General features: G+C 45.7%; 1 protein-coding gene across 1 annotated transcript in view; it reads left to right on the top strand.

Moving 5' to 3' along the window:
* Positions 1 to 20,228, top strand: part of LOC146031271 (uncharacterized) — a 333,294-nt gene that overhangs the window by 130,607 nt on the left and 182,459 nt on the right. The window lies entirely within an intron of this gene.

Genomic DNA, 20,228 nt, shown 5'->3' with positions numbered 1-20,228 from the left:
GTACTACCTCCTTCATTGTTACTGGTTTCATCTCTTTTGCTGGCATCGTTTATTCTCTCTGCTCCCTATCTCGTACAATGGCAGGGTGGCACATGCAGAGTTTCTGGAGTGTTGTTTCCAAATAGTTATCTTTTACAGTAGAGTGTATTTGGCCATCACATTTAGGGGGCATTAATAGCACTTAATCAGCTTTAGCCTCATACTGGGTGGGAGGCACTAAAGGGAAAATACAGCCAAAATCTAGTTTTCTGGCTTTGGGCTCATATCCAATATGTACTAAGCCCAGACATCAGTGTCGAGGCTTATGCTAGCTTTTGTGGGTGTCACCCTATAGAAGCGTATAGGCTGCTTTCCTCAGAGTGTGCTGAGACAGATCTCCCAGCTCCTCCCACACCTACTGAAACCTTGGCTATCCTTTGTGATACTTATCGCAGATATGGCAGTATATATATATAATTAATAACACTGAAATGTGTGGCAAGATGTACTGCAAAGACTTAGTACACCCCATCCACAAAATGCAGTGTATGTAATAGTTCAGACATATACAAGACCAGGAATCACATTGAGCCATTAGTTAAAGCAGTAGGGACAGCCATCTACATTTATTATAGGTTACATTCCACAAACGAAGTCACACACAGACGCTGCCCTGAAGGCTCACACACATACACACACAAACACACACACACTGCACTGCAGCCTCACACACACACATACTGCCCCATAGCCACACACACTCTCATGCTCATGCATACACTCATGCTGTCTCATAGCGTAACACACACACACAGTTCATCTCAGTCGCCCGGAGGCAAGTTGGAGTTTTGTGTTGTGCCCCCCTCCCCCCTTAAAGAAAAAAAGAAAATGGTGTATGTCAACATTCATCTGCGCTTTGCATCTCCATACCCTCCAACTGTACCGTTTTAGCCGGTACAGTACCGTTTTTTAACGGTCTGTACCGGCTAAAATAAAGTGTACCGATTGTACCGATTTTTTTTACAGCTCTGGCTGAGGGACTGTTTTTGGGAGATGTAGTTCATAACATTGCTGACTGTTCCCCAGGGAGTGTGGGGAAGCAGCCAGCCAGGACTACATCTCCCAGGGTGCACAGTGGTGGGACATGGCAGGCCCGCCTCCCCCTCAGGGAGAACTCCAATTGGGGGGCATCACAACTGTGGGAGGCGGCATGTGCAAGGCGCTCCCCCCTCCCGGCGCCCTCTCCCCTTGTAGCTGCGGAACCTACCCGGATCATTGGAGCCCTGACCTGTACCTGCCTGGCCTGGCCGCCGAGCAGGGGAATCCAGGTGTGCAGGGACCGGGGGTGGGAGGACACAGTTCCCGGTGTGTGTGTCTGACTCGTGTGCAGTGCAGCATGTTCTGTGTATATGAGGTGAGGAGCAGCGTGTGGCATGCAGTGTGTGTGTATATGAGGTGAGGAGCAGCGTGTGGCATGCAGTGTGTGTGTGTGTGTGTGTGTGATGTCAGCCCGGTTTGTGGTAGTGGAAAGTAAAAGGGTACAGATCACGCCCCCTTTAAAATGGTAACACCCTCTATCTATGGCCACACCCACTGGCCTGTACCGATTTTTTATTTGGAAATGTTGGAGGGTATGCATCTCACAGTCTAACTGCAGCAGGTGCACCATTGCTTGTTGCAAGATAGGCTGAGTGGTACCAAGCAGGAGCTACCCTGTCCCATATTGCAGGTGTTAATGCCTCCATACACTTATGCAATTTGGGCTGATTTCACCCGATTCCGGTTGATCGGGATGAGAAATCAGGTTACCTCAGCCCAAATCGCATGTGTGTGACATCCCATCTGATCCTATGCGCAGTCCCATGCGCATTGGATCGGAGTCGGAGATCAGACCTGCCTGCAGTGGCGTAACTACAGAGGGTGCAGGGGTGCAACTGCTATGGGGCCCGGGGCTTGGAGGGGGGGGGGGAATTCTAGCAGGCTATCCCCTGCACCCTCTATAATTGTGTTATTTTTATTTCCCCTAAAGATAGAAGTGCAGCCGCGGGTCTGGGGACATAATTTCTTAGTGCATGGGAGCAAGGGGGAGAGTCACATCCACTACCTGGAAGTCGCTAGTGCAGAAGCAGTCTGCTTGCTGTACTTACACCTACCCTGGCTGCTGTGACAGGGAAAGTGGCGGGGAAAGAGGACAGTACCCACTGTTCTTTGCCCAGAGTGAAGGAGGGGACCCGCTGCTGGTGCCACCTGGAGCTGCTCTTATGCGCAAGAGACCCGGAGGAGACTAGCTACCATTGCCTCCCAGAGCCGCACCCTAGTGGAGGAGAGGTCCCGGCGACCCAGATCAGCACTACCCAGAGCCACCTTGTGTGCGTTGGGGAGATGAGACTGACCCGCTGCTGCCCGGCGATGCTCCAAGGTGGACCCTCTTCTGCTGCTGCCACTGCCCCAAGCCACACCATTGAGGAGAGGAAGTGGACATGCTGGGGATGGTAAGAAATCCCCCCCCCCTCGTCTGTTTGTGAGTCCGTCCCATCATGGTGCTCTGTCCATGCCTGGAAACCCCCCTCTACCTCTCCCTCTCCCCCCCTTCCATCTGTCTTACTTTTCCTCCATGTGGTGCTCTGTCTGACCGTCTATTCTCACCACCTTTCTGTCTGTCTATGCTGCACCCTCCTTTTATCTGTCATTCTGTCTCCCTACATGGTGCTCTGTCTGTCAGTCTACCCCCCCCCCCCCTTCATCTTCATCTCCCTCTCACTAACACTCTCACTGCCTGACTCTTTCTCTCTATCTTTGACACTCTCTCCCTCTGACATAGGGCCAGATTCTCTAAGCTTCAAAAGTGATAAAATTCAGAGTGATAAACAGCCAGCCAATCAGCTTTCTGACATTTTTCAAACACAGTCTGTGACATGCCAGGTAGGAGCTGATTGGCTGGCTGTTTATCACTCTCCATTTTATCCCTTTTGAAGCTTAGAGAATCTAGCCCATAGTCTCTCTCTCCCCCTCTCTAACTGACACTCTCCCATTCTCTCCAACATCCTCTCTCATTCCAATACCCTATTTGTCTTCCTCTTCTTGATCTCTCTCACTCTCACATCTTTCTATCATTCCTTCTTTTTCCACAAAGCCCTCTTTTTCTTCCTGGCCACTCCTCTCTCCCTCTCTTTCCTGCTCCACTTTTTCTCTCTCTTTCCCATGACATTCTCTTTCTTTCAATCCCCCTAAGGGGCAATTCAGCGACAGCAATGGGGACTGTCTGATAATTGTTGTATCACTGTCTCCTTTGTAAAGCGTAACGGAATATGCTGCGCTATATAAGAAACTGTTAATAAATAAATAAATAAATACACTGCTGTGACTTCCAGCAGTAGTGTATGGCTACCTTTAGCATGGCCCCTGGTATATAGCCGAATCGGAACAGTTGGGAGGTATGCACACATACACACTGCCGCCATAGCCTAGCACCCAGGTGTTTCCTCCTGCAGCTGCTAGAGCCTTCAGCTCTCAGATCCTTAATATGCCTAATATTTGCAGGATTCTTACCCAACCTCAGTGGCGCACTTAAGGCCCTTTATAAACTTTAACTCCAGGCCCATGTAAACCTTAATCTCTTCCACCATGTTCAGCTGTTGTCTGGGTGGTGCTGGGCATTTCTAGGTGGCCCAGACACTGCCCAGGAGGTGACGTCATAGGTTGCCGCTTACTGCCCTTATCTCTTACTATCCTTCTCCTGTCTATTGACTGATAGCTGCAGAGTTTTGGGGGGCACATAAGGTGGGTGGGTGGGGGGGGGGGATTTTAGGATAATGATGTAGCAACAGGTTAATACTCATTTACAACCATTATCCTTGCTCTTACATCCCCCAAAGTGACTACTGCTATTTTCTAGGAGTTGGTTGCAATCATTCAGATTTCAAAAACAAGGTCTTGTTTCTATCTCAGTGATTGAACCTCTGAAGCACCTCTGTTTGTATAGCTTCATTGGAGAACATGTCCTGGCACATTAAGAGCTACATTTTGTAGATGTATTGCAATGTTATTTCCCCTGATCTAAACACCTGGTAGTGGTTTGATAACCTTTCATATTTTAATGATTGTCGTTAAATTCAGGTACCCATGACAACACATTTGAGATCAAGGGTTTTAAGCAATCTTTTTAAGGGCATTCAAAGGAAGCTGCTGTTTGTTCTTGTTTACTTGGTTGAATTAATTAATCATATCATTAAATAAATTCTCTATTATGCTAATGACAAGTTTGAAATGAATAATTTTGCAAATAGATAAAAGTCCAAATGGTCTGTCCATTGTTAAAGCAAACAAGCATTTTTGTTTATTTTTATATTTCTGTTCTCCTTTTGGACTTCAGAATATGAATATAAGGATAGCTTTCACAAAACGTTTCTGATATTGTGATTACTGGAATTAGCAAGGAAATTCTACCCAAGAAGTTAATCTAAAAAAATAAATATAGCAGGCCAAAAGCAATCTTTTTAAAGAAGAAAAACAGCAAAAGCTGTTTAGAGCGCTGGTCGTGGTTGTTAGGCTCAGAGTGAGCTGCTGCAACTGGGGATTAGTCAGATCCCTGGTATTGAATGAGAAAAAACAACAGAGGTGTAGTTGCAGCGCTCGCAAAATTTTAATGAGTGAGTGCGATATCAATAAAAATGAATAATAAACATACAGTACATATGAAAAATAAAAAATAAAACAGTGTATTTGTTAAAAGCAACAAGTGGACCAATTGTTACGTGGAAAATATAACCTGCTCTGGTAATGAACCACTGGATACTGGTGCTGGAGTCCAATTATGAGTCCCAATTTGTAATCCCAAAGGTCGCTGGAGGTGTCCCTGGCCCAATGGGGCGTAGAATATTGCTTGTAGGGATCCTCTCTAAAGTGCGGATTAAGTGCAGTTGGGGAATGGGTAAGGTACTCCAACTGAAATAAGCAAGCCGTGATCTTTTTGCCCCAATCTGGATGACTGGGGGGGGGGGGGGGGGGGGGCTGCCGTAGTAAGGTGCTCAATGCTTGGAGGTGAGAAATGCTCCAAACAAAATGAAGAGGTGGTGTTTAGAGTCCCAGAAGAAGTAAGCAGGTAGGGTGAAATGTCCACAAATGGTCCCACTTGGTCACCGACGCGTTTCGCTGTCACTAGGGACAGCTTTATCAAGGTGACTGATGTTGGCACACTGCCTGGTATATATACCATAATCAATTAGTGAGGTTTGACCTCATGACATCACAGTGTTACAGGTCATAGTAAAAAGTTTCTCTCATATAATAACATATAGTAAGCAAAAAACTCGGAGACAGACTTTCATTAATAGGACCATACAGATAATATAAAACAAAATGATTTTGACAATATAAGACAAGATTAGACCAAAAAGAAAAACGCCACAATGACCCTTGACCCGGATGTTAATTAATTATGTTTAGGTCATATGCAGCTATACAGTGAGTATAACATTATAGGCACTTAATAATCAGACTCCCATTTTGATATAGGATTGCGGTGATTAAATTATAATACCTTGTGGAATAATAGCCAACCTTCTGTGGAGGGCAGTATATACCTTAAAATTCGGGCTTTCCGCTTCTCGTATTGGACGGAAGTGTGTAGCCCTGATTGTGTTCCCCCGTAGTCATTGAGCCGGTGCATGTTGTTATTGCATCCGGCTCTTTGACACGCATTGGGGAAATGAGTGACGCACTTCCGGCTTGTTGGAACGCAAGCCGGAAGAATACGGGTCAGTGTGGAATGCCCGTGATATTTTGTTTATTTAAACCGCTATGTGCGCACTTAGCGCAGGCATATGGGTGTCCCCACCTGCTCACTGGACCGCGAGTACAGGCGAGAACACTCCCATTATATCGGTCCAAGTGCTAATTTTTAGCGGTGTCTTGCTAGAACATTTTAAGCATTACCTCACTTCCGGTATGTGAATTTGTATAACCATTCCCCGGAACAGAGCACATATCTAGGATTGAAGTGTTCTGTGCTGTAAGTTGAGTTAACCGGAGATTGATTAACTCACAGGGGTAATATATAACGATAAACAGAAACAGATGAGCCCATAACGCATAAAGGCTGAGGCAATAACAATAATAATAAATAATAATAAGAAGAAATATTGATAATAATAATAAAAGGATAATAAAGTGTGCATTTGTAGTAAATTGAAATATCGGAGGGTATAGGATATATATCAAATGGAAATAAATTTTCATGAGAAACAATAAACCTAAATGGACATCGGTTAATAAAAAGGGGGGGGGGAGGAATCTTGAGTAACCAAAGGTGGCAACTGGGAATTTGATAATGGGGCTGCAGTTGGACTCTACCAGTGATCCAATGTTTTATCTAGATGGCTAACAACTGGCTAACAAACTATAAGACCGTGTTCAGTTCGAGTGACTCATTAAGGCCTTTGGGGAAGAGACAGTCAAGTTTGAAGATCCAATAGACCTCCTGGCGGCATAGTAACTTAAATCTATCACCCCCCCGTTTGGTGACATCAATATGTTCGAGGCCCATCACCGAGAGGTCTTTTGGATCCCCATTATGAGTCTCAGTGTAATGTCGTGAGACACTGTGGAGTAAGTTTTTCTTAATGACATTTCTCCGGTGTTCCAGGAAGCGAACCCGGAGTGGCCTTGTAGTCCTCCCCACATATTTAAGGCCACAGCCACAGGTCAGTAGGTAAATAACAAAGTTGTTATCACAATTAATGAACCCCTTAATGGGTTTCGACATCCCATCAAAAGTGATCTCAAGTGTCCTGTTGATGAGGTGTCTACAGGTAATACAAGAGGTGCGTCCACACCTAAAACAACCCTGTGTTTTTGGGGGGAGCCACATCGCTTTGGAATCTGTATTATTCGAACGTTGTTCCTCTCTAAGGGCACTTGGGGCCAATAAAGTTTTCAATGATTTGTTTTTCTTAAAAATGAAAGATGGTTGTGGTGGAAGAAGGTCACAGAGGACAGGATCCTGCCAAAGGATGTTAAAGTTTTTTTGTATTATTTTCTTAATTTGGTTAGACTGGTTGTTGTAAGTGGAGATAAAGGATAAACTATTACAAGGATTCTCTCTATTGTCTTTGATCCTATGGTTCCCTTTTTCTCCCCTATCACACAGCAAATCCTTCCTGTTAGTTGCTCGGGCCTGTTGTCTAGCTTTATTGACAAGTTTCTCTGGGTAGCCCCGTTCCTGGAATGCATGCGCAATCTCTAGAGATTGTTCTTCAAAGGCCGTTAGATCAGAGCAATTGCGTCTGATTCTTAGCATCTGACCCTTGGGTATGTTTCTTACCCAGGTGGGGTGATGTGCACTATCGTATCTCAGGTAGGAGTTGGTATTGACTGCTTTTCGGTAGGTGCTGGTCTGAATACGATTGTCCTTAATTGACAAACTGATATCCAGAAAGTCAATCTGAAAAGGTTGGTAAGTATAGGTGAATTTCAAATTAAAAGTATTCGAATTAAGGTGAGAAACAAAATTCTGTGCAGAAAGGTGATCCCCATTCCAAATAATGAATAAATCATCGATGTAGCGGCCATAGAGGACCAGGTTCGCGTCCCAGCCGCCCCCCCACACTAGGCGGTCCTCGACCTCTCCCATGTAGAGGTTGGCATAGCTGGGCGCAAACCTGGTCCCCATGGCCGTCCCCATCTGTTGTAAATAGAAAGTGCTCGAAAAGGTGAAATAATTGTGTTGAAGTATAAATAAAATAGATCTTCGTAAAAAATCAATATGATCCCCACTGAGGTCTCCATCACTTACCGATCGTTTATTGATGGCCTCTACCCCCATATCATGGGGGATGTTGGAATAGAGGCTTTGTACATCCAATGTAAGGAAGCCATAGTTTTCGGACCAATCAACTTTCTGAATCAGATTTAAAAAATGGGTTGTGTCCTTGATGTGAGACCTCAGTGTGGGTACACGTGGCTGTAAATAAGTGTCTACATAATGTGATAAGTTAGAGGTTAAAGAATCCACTCCCGAAATAATAGGACGCCCCGGGGGTGATGTGAGGGTTTTGTGAATTTTGGGGAGGTGGTAGAACACCGGGATTGTGGGGTGCTCAACAAAAAGAAAGCGGAATTCATCCTTAGTGATGATCCCAGCAGTTAGAGATTCCGTCAGCAGTGATTTGAGTTGTGTGACAAAGGTTGATGTGGTATCTTTTGTCAATTTCTGGTAAGTTATAACATCATCTAATTGTCGTAGAGCTTCCTGTACATATTGAGTCCTGTCCTGAATTACAAGACCACCACCTTTGTCGGCCTCCCTCAGGACTATGGTGGTGTCCTGCATGAGGCTGTTAAGTACCTTTCTTTCATCCTTATTTAGATTATCCCTCATTTTACTCTTATTTTTGTTTGCATCAAGGCAAAGTGCCTTAAACTCACTTAAGGTGGTTTTGTAGAAACCTTCGATAAAAGTTCCCTTGCACTTGACAGGATAAAAATCTGATTTACAACGAGTATGTGACCGGTCAATATCAAAGATTTTTTGCTGGGTAAGTACTTGATTGGCCCCTTCAGTTAGTAACTCATTTAACATGAGAAGGGCTTCATCATCCTGTGAATCAAGGAGAATAGGCGTACACTCCTCATTTATTAACTGTGTTTGTTTTTTGGCAAAATATTTCTGCCGACATAAGGACCTGGTGAAACGATTTAATTCCACAAATAGGTTAAAAATGTTTGCTGGAGTGGTCGGGGAAAATTTAAGACCTTTGCTTAAAAGGGCAAGTTCACTTTTTGTAAGTTCTTTATTAGAGAGATTAAAAATAGTTTTATTTTGGTTATCATTAGGGTCATGTTGTACACCTAAGTCTCCTCAATTGCGTCTTCTTGCCCCCCCTTCTCCCTCTACGCTTGAAAATCTGCTTCTCTTTGGGGTCCCTTCCGTATAATCCCTCTCTAGTGGTTGGTATCTGTTCTGTTGTGCCCCTAAAAAATTATTATGTTGGGAGTCAGTTCTTTCTGACTGTCTATTTGAGGGTTTTTTAGGGATAGCTCCCAGGTTTGTAGTTGACCTCTCTTCCACCCGATCTCCATAGTACGCCTGTGGCCTCCTCTCATCCTGGTCTCTATGATCTGAGGTAAATCTCTGGTATTTAGATCTGTTTGAATACTCATTCTTATATCTGTTTCTATTGTTTCTCGGAGTGTAATTATCCAACTGCAGCCCCATTATCAAATTCCCAGTTGCCACCTTTGGTTACTCAAGATTCCTTCCCCCCCCCCCCTTTTATTAACCGATGTCCATTAAGGTTTATTGTTTCTCATGAAAATTGATTTCCATTTGATATATATCCTATACCCTCCGATATTTCAATTTACTACAAATGCACACCTTATTATCCTTTTATTATTATTATCAATATTTCTTCTTCTTATTATTTATTATTATTGTTATTGCCTCAGCCTTTATGCGTTATGGGCACATCTGTTTCTGTTTATCGTTATATATTACCCCTGTGAGTTAATCAATCTCCGGTTAACCCAACTTACAGCACAGAACACTTCAATCCTAGATATGTGCTCTGTTCCGGGGAATGGTTATACAAATGCACATACCGGAAGTGAGGTAATGCTTAATATGTTCTAGCAAGACACCGCTAAAAATTAGCACTTGGACCGATATAATGGGAGTGTTTTCGCCTGTACTCGTGGTCCAGTGAGCAGGTGGGGACACCCATATGCCTGCGCTAAGTGCGCACATAGCGGTTTAAATAAACAAAATATCACGGGCATTCCACACTGACCCGTATTCTTCCGGCTTGCGTTCCAACAAGCCAGAAGTGCGTCACTCATTTCCCCAATGCGTGTCAAAGAGCCGGATGCAATAAAAACATGCACCGGCTCAATGACTACGGGGGAACACAATCAGGGCTACACACTTCCGTCGAATACGAGAAGCGGGAAGCCCGGATTTTAAGGTATATACTGCCCTCCACAGAAGGTTGGCTATTATTCCACAAGGTATTATAATTTAATCACCGCAATCCTATATCAAAACGGGATTATTAAGTGCCTATAATGTTATACTCACTGTATAGCTGCATATGACCTAAACATAATTAATTAACATCCGGGTCAAGGGTCATTGTGGCGTTTTTCTTTTTGGTCTAATCTTGTCTTATATTGTCAAAATCATTTTGTTTTATATTATCTGTATGGTCCTATTAATGAAAGTCTGTCTCCGAGTTTTTTGCTTACTATATGTTATTATATGAGTGAAACTTTTTACTATGACCTGTGATGTCATGAGGTCAAACCTCACTAATTGATTATGGTATATATACCAGGCAGTGTGCCAACATCAGTCACCTTGATAAAGCTGTCCCTAGTGACAGCGAAACGCGTCGGTGACCAAGTGGGACCATTTGTGGACATTTCACCCTACCTGCTTACTTCTTCTGGGACTCTAAACACCACCTCTTCATTTTGTTTGGAGCATTTCTCACCTCCAAGCATTGAGCACCTTACTACGGCAGCCCCCCCCCCCCCCCAGTCATCCAGATTGGGGCAAAAAGATCACGGCTTGCTTATTTCAATTGGAGTACCTTACCCATTCCCCAACTGCACTTAATCCTCACTTTAGAGAGGATCCCTACAAGCAATATTCTTCGCCCCATTGGGCCAGGGACACCTCCAGCGACCTTTGGGATTACAAATTGGGACTCATAATTGGACTCCAGCACCAGTATCCAGTGGTTCATTACCAGAGCAGGTTATATTTTCCACGTAACAATTGGTCCACTTGTTGCTTTTAACAAATACATTGTTTTATTTTTTATTTTTCATATGTACTGTTTGTTTATTATTCATTTTTATTGATATCGCACTCACTCATTAAAATTTTTAGAGCGCTGCAACTACCCCTCTCTTGTTTTTTCTCAAAAGCAATCTTTTTAGCAGTAAATTCATTAAATCCTAAATATCTGAAATAATATTATTTTTTGATGGACTAGCATGCCATAGGTGGTGTGTTTTTTTGTTTTCTACTATTTCTGTAATAACAAAAAAAACTTTTATCAAGAGAAATTATACACCAAATACAGAAATTTGAGCCTTTTCTCTTATTTCCAGTTTTTATCTTCTGGGGACTAAAAGGAGGATACGTCATACTTGTTCAAATTGAAGAGCTATGTTATGATCAGGTTCAGTATACTGTATATGTCCAACATTCACAACAGAGGCAAAACTAGATATTTCTAGGCCCATAGCAAAAGTTTGTAAGGGCCCCTATGTACCACCCAACTGCAAACAAATCAATTTATAGCACATTTTCCTTTGACAGGGAAGGTGGGTCCCTTTAAGCTGTGTGCCCAATTGCAGCTGCACGCTCTGCACCTATGGTAGTTACGCCCTTCATTCACAATATTTACTTGAGAAATTCAACACTGAATATGTTAACATGTTCTGCAGATCTATATTGACCATGTTGACATTTAGCAAGTTGGACCTGATGTAATGCAAGATACGTTGAATATCTAATCATAAAAGTAACTCTATGTCTAGGCCCCTTGGAAATGTTGACATTTTGCAGGTTTTGACATTAACGATGTGAACATTGTGACCGTCATTTAAGCTGACATTCTGCTGTCAACATTGTAAATGTCAGAATCATCAAACCAGCATTACCACTCATGTATACAGTATACAAGTCATACAACAATGAATAAACAGTGGCTGCAGGAGAGGGATCATAACAATGCCTCTATAGGCATGAAGCCTCCTGCGAGAATGCCTCCCTAGGCATAAAACAGTTTACGCCATGAACCCGCCAGAGGGATGTGTTGGAAAGTTCAGCTGTTTCCTCGCAGCCACAGGTGTAGGAGAAAATGAGGGAGGAGCTGTTGCTGTGTCATGGTCCGCTTCAGATGACAATCTCATGACCAGCAGGTCTTTGCAACTTTGTAGACTTGTGTCTGCTGGAAACAGAGACACAACATATACGCTTTAAACCAAAGATAGGCCAGAAAATATTCCTCTGACTTTAACAGACTGACCACCCTCATATCCTGGCAAAGCGTATGGAGGGCTTCATCCACAAGAGCCACATGCTTTACGGAATTGTTGCTCCTCCATTCTCTGCAGCATGTAGAGGGTGGAGATCCAGCGCATCACCACCTCTTGTTTGAGGTGATGGCAGGACAGGTTGAAAAGTTTTTGCTGCCGCTCCAGCCTTCGGCCACTGCATGCATCCCTGCGCACTCTTGTCAGTTTTTAGGAAATGCTGCACCACTAAATTGATTGTGTGGGCAAAACATGGCACGTGTTGGAAATTGCCCATATGTAATGCCCGCACAATGTTACTGGCGTTGTCCGACACCACAAATCCCCAGGAGAGTCTAAGCGGGGTAAGCCACTTATGAGATGATTTCCCTCAGTTTCTCTAAGAGGTTGTCGGCGTTGTGCCTCTTACTGAAACCAGTGATACACAGCATAGCCTGCCTTGGAAGGAGCTGGCATTTCGGAGATGCTGCTGTTGTTGTGGAAGGTGTTGTATATAGCCAGTGGGCTGTCACAGTCATATAGTCCTTTATTTGCCCTGAACCACTTGCCCACATGTCCGTGGTTAAGTACAACTGCATTTTTCAGGGCACGAGGACACTTTTTCAGACGTCTCTGTACATCCTCGGTATCGCCTGCCTAGTGAAGTGGAATCTAGATGGGATTTGGTACCGCGGACACAATACCTCCATCAAACTTCTAAATCCCACTCCATGATGGAGGACACTGGACGCACATCTAATACCAAGGCCGCAGTTATCCGCTTTGCCATCGAATGACTGCTGTCGTACTTCATCCTCATGGCAAACAACTGTTGGATGGTTAATTGCTTAGTGAAAGACGTAGCAGTCTTACGACTTCCCCTCTGGGATGATGAATGACTCCCAGCAGCAACAGCAGCAGCAGTAGTAGGCATACTGCTACAGGATCCTCCGGAAGAATCCCGGATGGGAGAGGAGTCAGTCATGCCGGTGACATGGCCTGCAGGACTACCTGCGATATGGATGGAGGAGGAAATTGGCGAGGAGTGACTTGCTGGTGTGGTTAACAGGATCAAGGGATTTCGGTGTCTCTGGACTGCTTACGGTCTTAGCCACAGTTTCTGTCTTAAACAGTGACATATGAATTAACTTCAGGTGATGCATAAGCGAGGATGTCCCTAGGGGGCCAACGGCCTTACCCCTGCTTATTGCAGCTTTACATAAGCTACATATGGCGAGACAATTCTGGATAAAAATAATTCCAGATCAAAGAGGTGTATTTTTTGGTCTTCTGCCCAGGCATGGTGATGGCCTTTTGCATCCCACGGACAACAACTGTCTCGCATGGTGCCTCATTTAAGCAAACCACATCACCATCAGCAGCATCCTCATCAACTTCCTCCTCAGGCCCCCGGTTATGGGGGCAGTGTGTGTGTGTGTGGGGAAGGTTATGAGGGCATTGTGGATTTGTGTATGTGCAGGTATGGGGCAGTGTATGTATGTAATTGCATCCATTGAGCGGGGACTGATATCTTGCTTAGGGCCCCATGTTTTCTAAATTTGATGGGATGGGGGGATGCCACAGAGAAATGTATTATTATATAGTTTGGACCCCCGTCTCCACTGATCTTTTGCAAGTTCATAATATACCACACGCAAGTGGTTGGCAGAGGCACAGAGTGACTTAGGGCCATATGTATCAAATGTAAAAAAGTAATTAAGTTGAGAGTGGTAAACAGCCAACCAATCAGCTCCTACTTGTCATTTTTCAAACCGAGTCTGTAGCATGACAGGCTGATTGGCTGACTGTTCATCACTCTCCATTTTATCACTTTTGAAGCTTGATACATCTGGCCCAATAAGAGGTAACAGGGAGAGACAGTGGGTGATAGTACAATCACACATTCCTGTGCTGTGTGGATACCAGGGGCGATGTACCTTGGTTGGGGTGTGTGTTGAAAGAAGTGTGGTACTGTAGGCTCTAGTCTGCTTTTCCTCTGTGGGGGCCTTATGTGCTGTCCCAAAATTTCTTGTCACCTACTAAAGGCCCACTGTGCAATTTTGAGCTAAAAGCAGCTCAGTCAGTGATGAGTGCTGAGCAGATGAGCGATGGGGTGTACGGCTTTCCATAGCGTCCTGCTATGGAAAGTTGTCCACCCCCATGAAAATCACTTAGAAGGGCGACAATTTCCAGCTTAGTGATTTTCCCCATCATTGTCCATACATGCTGGGCAAAATCACACAGTGTGTATGGACCTTTAGATTCTTTGAGAGATCTGGTTAACAACACATGCCATAAAACAATCTACACACACCCTCTGCTCCATCACCAGTGAACCTGTAACAGTGGGTATGGCTGTACCTGCTATCTATCAATAAGCCAACACCACTGATTAAGAAACTGAAGAAACTGGGCTATCCATAGTCTGTTTCATCCATTGGTATGTACTACTATAACTCTGCAATATCAACACCTGCACAATCATTTCTAACAGTGGGAACACAGTTGTCACTGCCATGTCTGTGAGAGGTTGCCCTGTCCCCATTGTTTTCCTCAGTTTGGCACTCAGTCAGTCAGGCTTCACAGCACCAATTACACCTGACGTGAGTTGCCTCCTAGAGGTCCACCCTGAGCCAGTTGCATGATTTTGTTCAAAATAGCTGTGCGGCGGCCCAGGGGATAACTCATTGCTGGTCTGAGCAATGCACCTTCTGCATTAATGGTAATTATGCCTCTGTCGTTAAGGTGGTGCTAGGTCAGCGAATTATGGCACCCTAGAGCATCAAAGTGTTTTCACGGCACCCCTAGGCTAAATGTTTCTTATTGAGAAATTGAGAAAAAATATATTAAATTAAGTGCATTGTGTTTATATATCATAATTATGTGGTGAGGGACAGGATTTGCTTCTGTTTGTCCAAATATATTATGATTGGCAGCCACCAGCACTGGTTTTGCCTGTTACATTGCCCACAAATAATATGAATTGATCTGGTGCACAAACTTAAGGCACCCCTGCAAGTGTCCTGAGGCACCCCACTGCCCTAGGTGTGTTTTATTTCCCTAAAATTGTTAATTAATATCAAATTGACATCATTTATGTAATTAATTATATCTCCAATCACAACAATTTCTGAAGATTGATTGACATTCCATATGATTTAGGTATCTGCAATGCAATTTAGTAAAGTCTGACTTGAGATGGCATAAGTCATTGTGGCCTTTACTGTATATACAATATGGCTTTTTTTATTTTATTTAGAAGCAGGTTCTTTGGATCCCTCTCTAATAGCTTATGCTTAACCATACTTGCCCTTATTCAGTTGGCAAACCTAGTCGTAACCTGGAAGTAGTGGTATCACTTTACTATTTACTTCATAGTGATAGGCTCCATTATCTTAATGCACGTACACACTGAGCGATTTTGAGGTGGGCGGCTTTCCATAGTGTCCTGCTGCGGAAAGCCACCCGCCCCCCCCCCCCCCACTTAGATGGGCGAAAATAGGTCCGTGTATATGCACTGAGCGATTTTCAGCTCATCAATTTCCCCCATCACCGCTGCGCATACACACTGGGAAAAAACGCACAGTTTGTGTGCACCTTTAGAAAGAGCAGATTCATAAATACCGCTGAAAATTCATTTCTTTTTGCTGCAATATGTAGCAATAATTATTATTATTACTACTGCCATTAGCAATAAATAGGAGCCTTAACAACTCTATCCACTATTGTAATTTGTAGCCTATCATGCCTAATATGTTACCACTCACACCCTTATTAAAAGTTTGCAAAATTGTTTTAGTATTTATACTATAATTTGTAACTGTCAGTGTTCGCGAAAACCGCCCAAAAAAGTGGGTCCCGGGGACCCTTCACTTCTAAAAATTGGGGTCCTACCGGACCTTTTCTGGGTCCCAACGGAATAAATCCTCCTCTCCCCTTCTCCCTAGCATGGCACATGTGGGTCAGGGGGGGGGGGGGGAAGAGTATCAATTGGCCCACTCGCATAAAGGTACATATATACTAGAAACTAACTAAACCTGAAAACAGGGACAGTGCGCGCCGAAGGCGCGCGCAAAAAATTTATGGCATGTTTTTTGGGGGGGGGGAAGTGGTGTCACATAGTAGTACACATTACAGCACACCCCGTAATGCCCAGTACACATTACAGCACACCCCGTAATGCCCAGTACACATTACAGCACACCCCGTAATGCCCAGTACACATTACAGCACACCCCGTAATGCCCAGTACACATTACAGCACACCCCGTAATGCCCAGTACACATTACAGCACACCCCGTAATGCCCAGTACACATTACAGCACACCCCGTAATGCCCAGTACACATTACAGCACACCCCGTAATGCCCAGTACACATTACAGCACACCCCGTAATGCCCAGTACACATTACAGCACACCCCGTAATGCCCAGTACACATTACAGCACACCCCGTAATGCCCAGTACACATTACAGCACACCCCGTAATGCCCAGTACACATTAAAGCGCACACCCCGTAATGCCCAGTACACATTAAAGCGCACACCCCGTAATGCCCAGTACACATTAAAGCACACACCCCGTAATGCCCAGTAAACATTAAAGCACACACCCCGTAATGCCCAGTACACATTAAAGCACACACCCCGTAATGCCCAGTACACCTTAAAGCACACACCCCGTAATGCCCAGTATATATTATAGCACATAAGTGCTGCTTACTTACATGCTTGTTGCTAGGGGTTACATGCTCCTTGCAGGGGTTACATGCTGGTTGGCGCAGGGGGGGTGTTATGCTGGTTGCCACAGGGGGGGTTATTCTGGTTACCGGGGGGGGGGGGGGGGGGTTATTCTGGTTACGGGGGGGGGGGGGGGGCTGGTAAGGCTGATACACTGGGGAGTGGGCTGTCTGCAAGGCGGGGGACTGGATGTGGCTGGAAGAGCTGAAACGCTGCTCTGAGTTGAGCAGCGTGTCAGCTTTTCCAGCCTCATCCAGTCCCCCACTGCGCTGACAGCACGCTCGGCTCACCACTTATGCTGAGAGTTACCATATCACGTCCCGTCCCCCGCTCTCAGCAGCAGAATGAATTTACACACGGCGGGGGGCGAGGGATGCCACAAACACTGTGACCGTGAACCAGGCTGCCGCTGCTGCTCTCAAAATAAATGGCAGGGCGCGCGGCATTAATGATTGGCAGGGCTTGCACAGTGATTGGCTGCCGGGCGGCCACTGTGCAGTGATTGGGTCCCGGCGGCCGCTGCACTGGCTTTTACAGCGGCTCACGCCACGGGGGCTCAGCCGTGGATACCTATGGGGCAAGTGACAGGTATATTTGATACAGTGAGCACTGATGATGCTGGAGGTGACGTATGGGGCAGATAAGGAAGTGTGCGGCGCAGGGCTCGGGGAGAGGCTGAGTATTGGCGATACTGCGTAGTAACCCCTTGTGGTGACCCACGCCGCCAGTCCCTCTCCCACTGTCCATGTCCACAGGCGCAGCTCAGCGCGTCCTCGGGGACTCCTTCAGTTTCAAAAACTGAGTCCCCGGTGAGCGTTTAAGGGTAAAATACGCGCTATAGCGCGTATTTGCGAACCCTGACTGTAATGCTTTACAGGACAATATCAAATTGTATTGTTTGTCAATACAAGGAACGAAGACTTCTTGCTGCAGTAAGGATCCAGTGTACAGACGAGACCATTAGATCAGTGAAGCTTACTGCTGTGTGAGGAGGATGGCAGGTTCATTTGCATGTCTGCAGAAGCGTGAATGCTGTTGACAGCTTGTATTGAAAACCCCACACACAGCACTTTGTTACTAAACTACACGAGGGCAGATCAACCGAGCCTTATCACAATGTGTACATGAGTAACTATGATTTAAATACTAATTCATTGAAAGGGTCTTTCTTTTAAAATAACTTATTGTTGGGTATGGGTAAAAACTGGACCCAGACAAGACCACGGAATGCCGGACCGGACATCAAATTCGGCATTCCAGAGCTAGTAGTGTCCTGTCTAGGGGGTGTCCTAAATAAACCTCCCTGTATGGTCCAGGCATGTAGCCAAACCCGGAACGGTCTGGACCACATGGGGAGGCTGTAATCTCCTCTTCCCCATGTCCCTGGTGAAAGCTATCACAAGCATCCTGTCAGGAACCCCGGTTCTCAAACCGCTCGCGTGCACCCCTTACCGGCACGCTGGGGTAATATACTCTGCAGATCAGCTGCCGGTACAGTCTGTAATCCCTGGCGTGATGTCTCCTGCTTCCAAGTCATCCCCTGTGTCACTTAGAGCTCCAGGTGTATTCCCTGGTCAGATTGCGGGTCACATGATCCAGGTAAGCTCCAACTGACTTCCTGGACTGTGTGCTGCTGCTGCGGCTAATTCCCTCACCTGCGTCTGATTCCCTCATTACCTGGAGGGATAAAAGCCTGTCTCACACTCTCCTCCCCGTCTTGAACAACTCGTCAGTTTCCCCTGAGAGTTCTCCAGCGTCAGCTCCTGTCAAGACTCCCCACTTGCTCCAGAGGTCCGGTTTCCTGAGTCCGCTGTTACCTGTTTCATTCTCAGCGTCCCTGGTCATTCCACTCCTGCCAGAAGCTTCCACGAGTTCCATCTGCCGTGTGATCCAGCCTTCTCTATGCAGCCTAGGTTGTCTCCTCAGCGTCCGGATACCAGTGGGTTCCCATGCCCGTCTCCTCTCGGCTCCCAGGCCACTCCAGCGATCCCCAGTGGTCTCCAGTGTTCCCCAGTGATCTCCAGCGATCCCCAGAGATCACCATCGAGTTCCCTCCGGCTCCCAGGCCGCATCTCACGGTACTCAGTCCCCATCACTGTGTACATCCTGCTATACATATTCCTCTGTGCCCTCTGTGTTGCTACCAAGCATTCAGTGCCATCGATCACCATCGATGGTTTAAGTACCCCTCAAACATCTTTGCTCTAGAGACTCCAGAGTATCAAACCCTGCTAAAGCCACAGAGGAACCTGGGCAGAGGGCCGCGACCTGGTCGGCAGTTGCAGCGAAGTCCATATCCCCGGGTTCCAGCACTGATCCATGGGCGGGCTCCAATGGGGGCAGGGGTTCGGCTTACCAGCTGCTCCCTGCTGTGAGGATGAATAGTACTTGGGGGAGCAGCTGCTTCCTTCTTTCTACTCTCCTGGTGGGAGATTTGCTGCTGCTGCTGCTCCTCCAGCAGCTCACTACCGCCTTCCAGTGTCCGGCGCCCTAGGCAAATGCCTAAAGCTGCCTAGTGGTGGCACCGGTCCTGGATGCAATGCAATGGGCTAACTATACAGTAACTTCTGTGGGGTGAAGTACCGCCACTGACCACTAGAGGCCACTTGATGGACTAATTGACTTCCTTTTGTGCTGAAAGAGGTCCTAACAGAAAGTGAAAGCCATTTTTGCTGGCTATGGAGAGAGGGAACTATGAAGACAGAGGGCAGTATTCAATGAGGAAAATTCGATGCGAATTTCTGGCGAATTTCTGCTTTTTTCGCGTTGGTCGGAGAATTTTGGTTTTAAAAAGCGAACGACCCTATTCAATGTGATATTTTCGCCATTGGCAAAAAATCTGGATTTTTATTCTGAGAAGGGGTTACAGCACATGAACATATATTTAATAAAAAAAAAATATATATTTTTTACACATAGCAGCCAGCAGGGTGCCGGGAGCCGAGAGCCGCTCATTAGATATTCATATATTCACTGCTCCCGATCATTACATATGCACAATCGGGTGCAGTGAATACCCGGTCCCCTGTTGGCTCTCCCGGGGGGCAGCCTGTGCTGCCTGGCTCCCGGGGAGCCCACCTCCCCCCCACATACCTTCTGGGGCAGGCAGGAAGACTTCCATCTCCCTGCCTTCCGCCGTCCTCAGGCTCCCTGCGGCGTCACCTAATACGCCGGATTGGCTGAGATTCGCCGCGAGGGGCGGCGAGTCTCAGTCACATTGAATACTATCTAAAGTCCCGTGACGGAGAATCTCCAAACATGGAGAATCTCCGCAAAAACACGGCGAGTGCATGGCGAGAGAAAAAAACCTCTCGCCAAGCACAGAGAATATTCTCATTGAATACTGCCCAGAGATTGGAGGTAGGAGCAGATCGGGACTGGGGGTTCTTATTCAATCCACTGCAGATTAGAATCTATTCCTGTATATTTAATAGTGCTTTTATAGAAACAACATTCAATTAATATCATAGAAACAGACAACTG

This window comes from Crinia signifera, chromosome 1 (genome assembly GCF_055691185.1).
Source record: "Crinia signifera chromosome 1, ASM5569118v1, whole genome shotgun sequence".
Classification (NCBI taxonomy): domain Eukaryota; kingdom Metazoa; phylum Chordata; class Amphibia; order Anura; family Myobatrachidae; genus Crinia; species Crinia signifera.
Note: the sequence above shows the minus strand (reverse complement) of the source record. Positions and strands in the feature narration are given on the sequence as shown.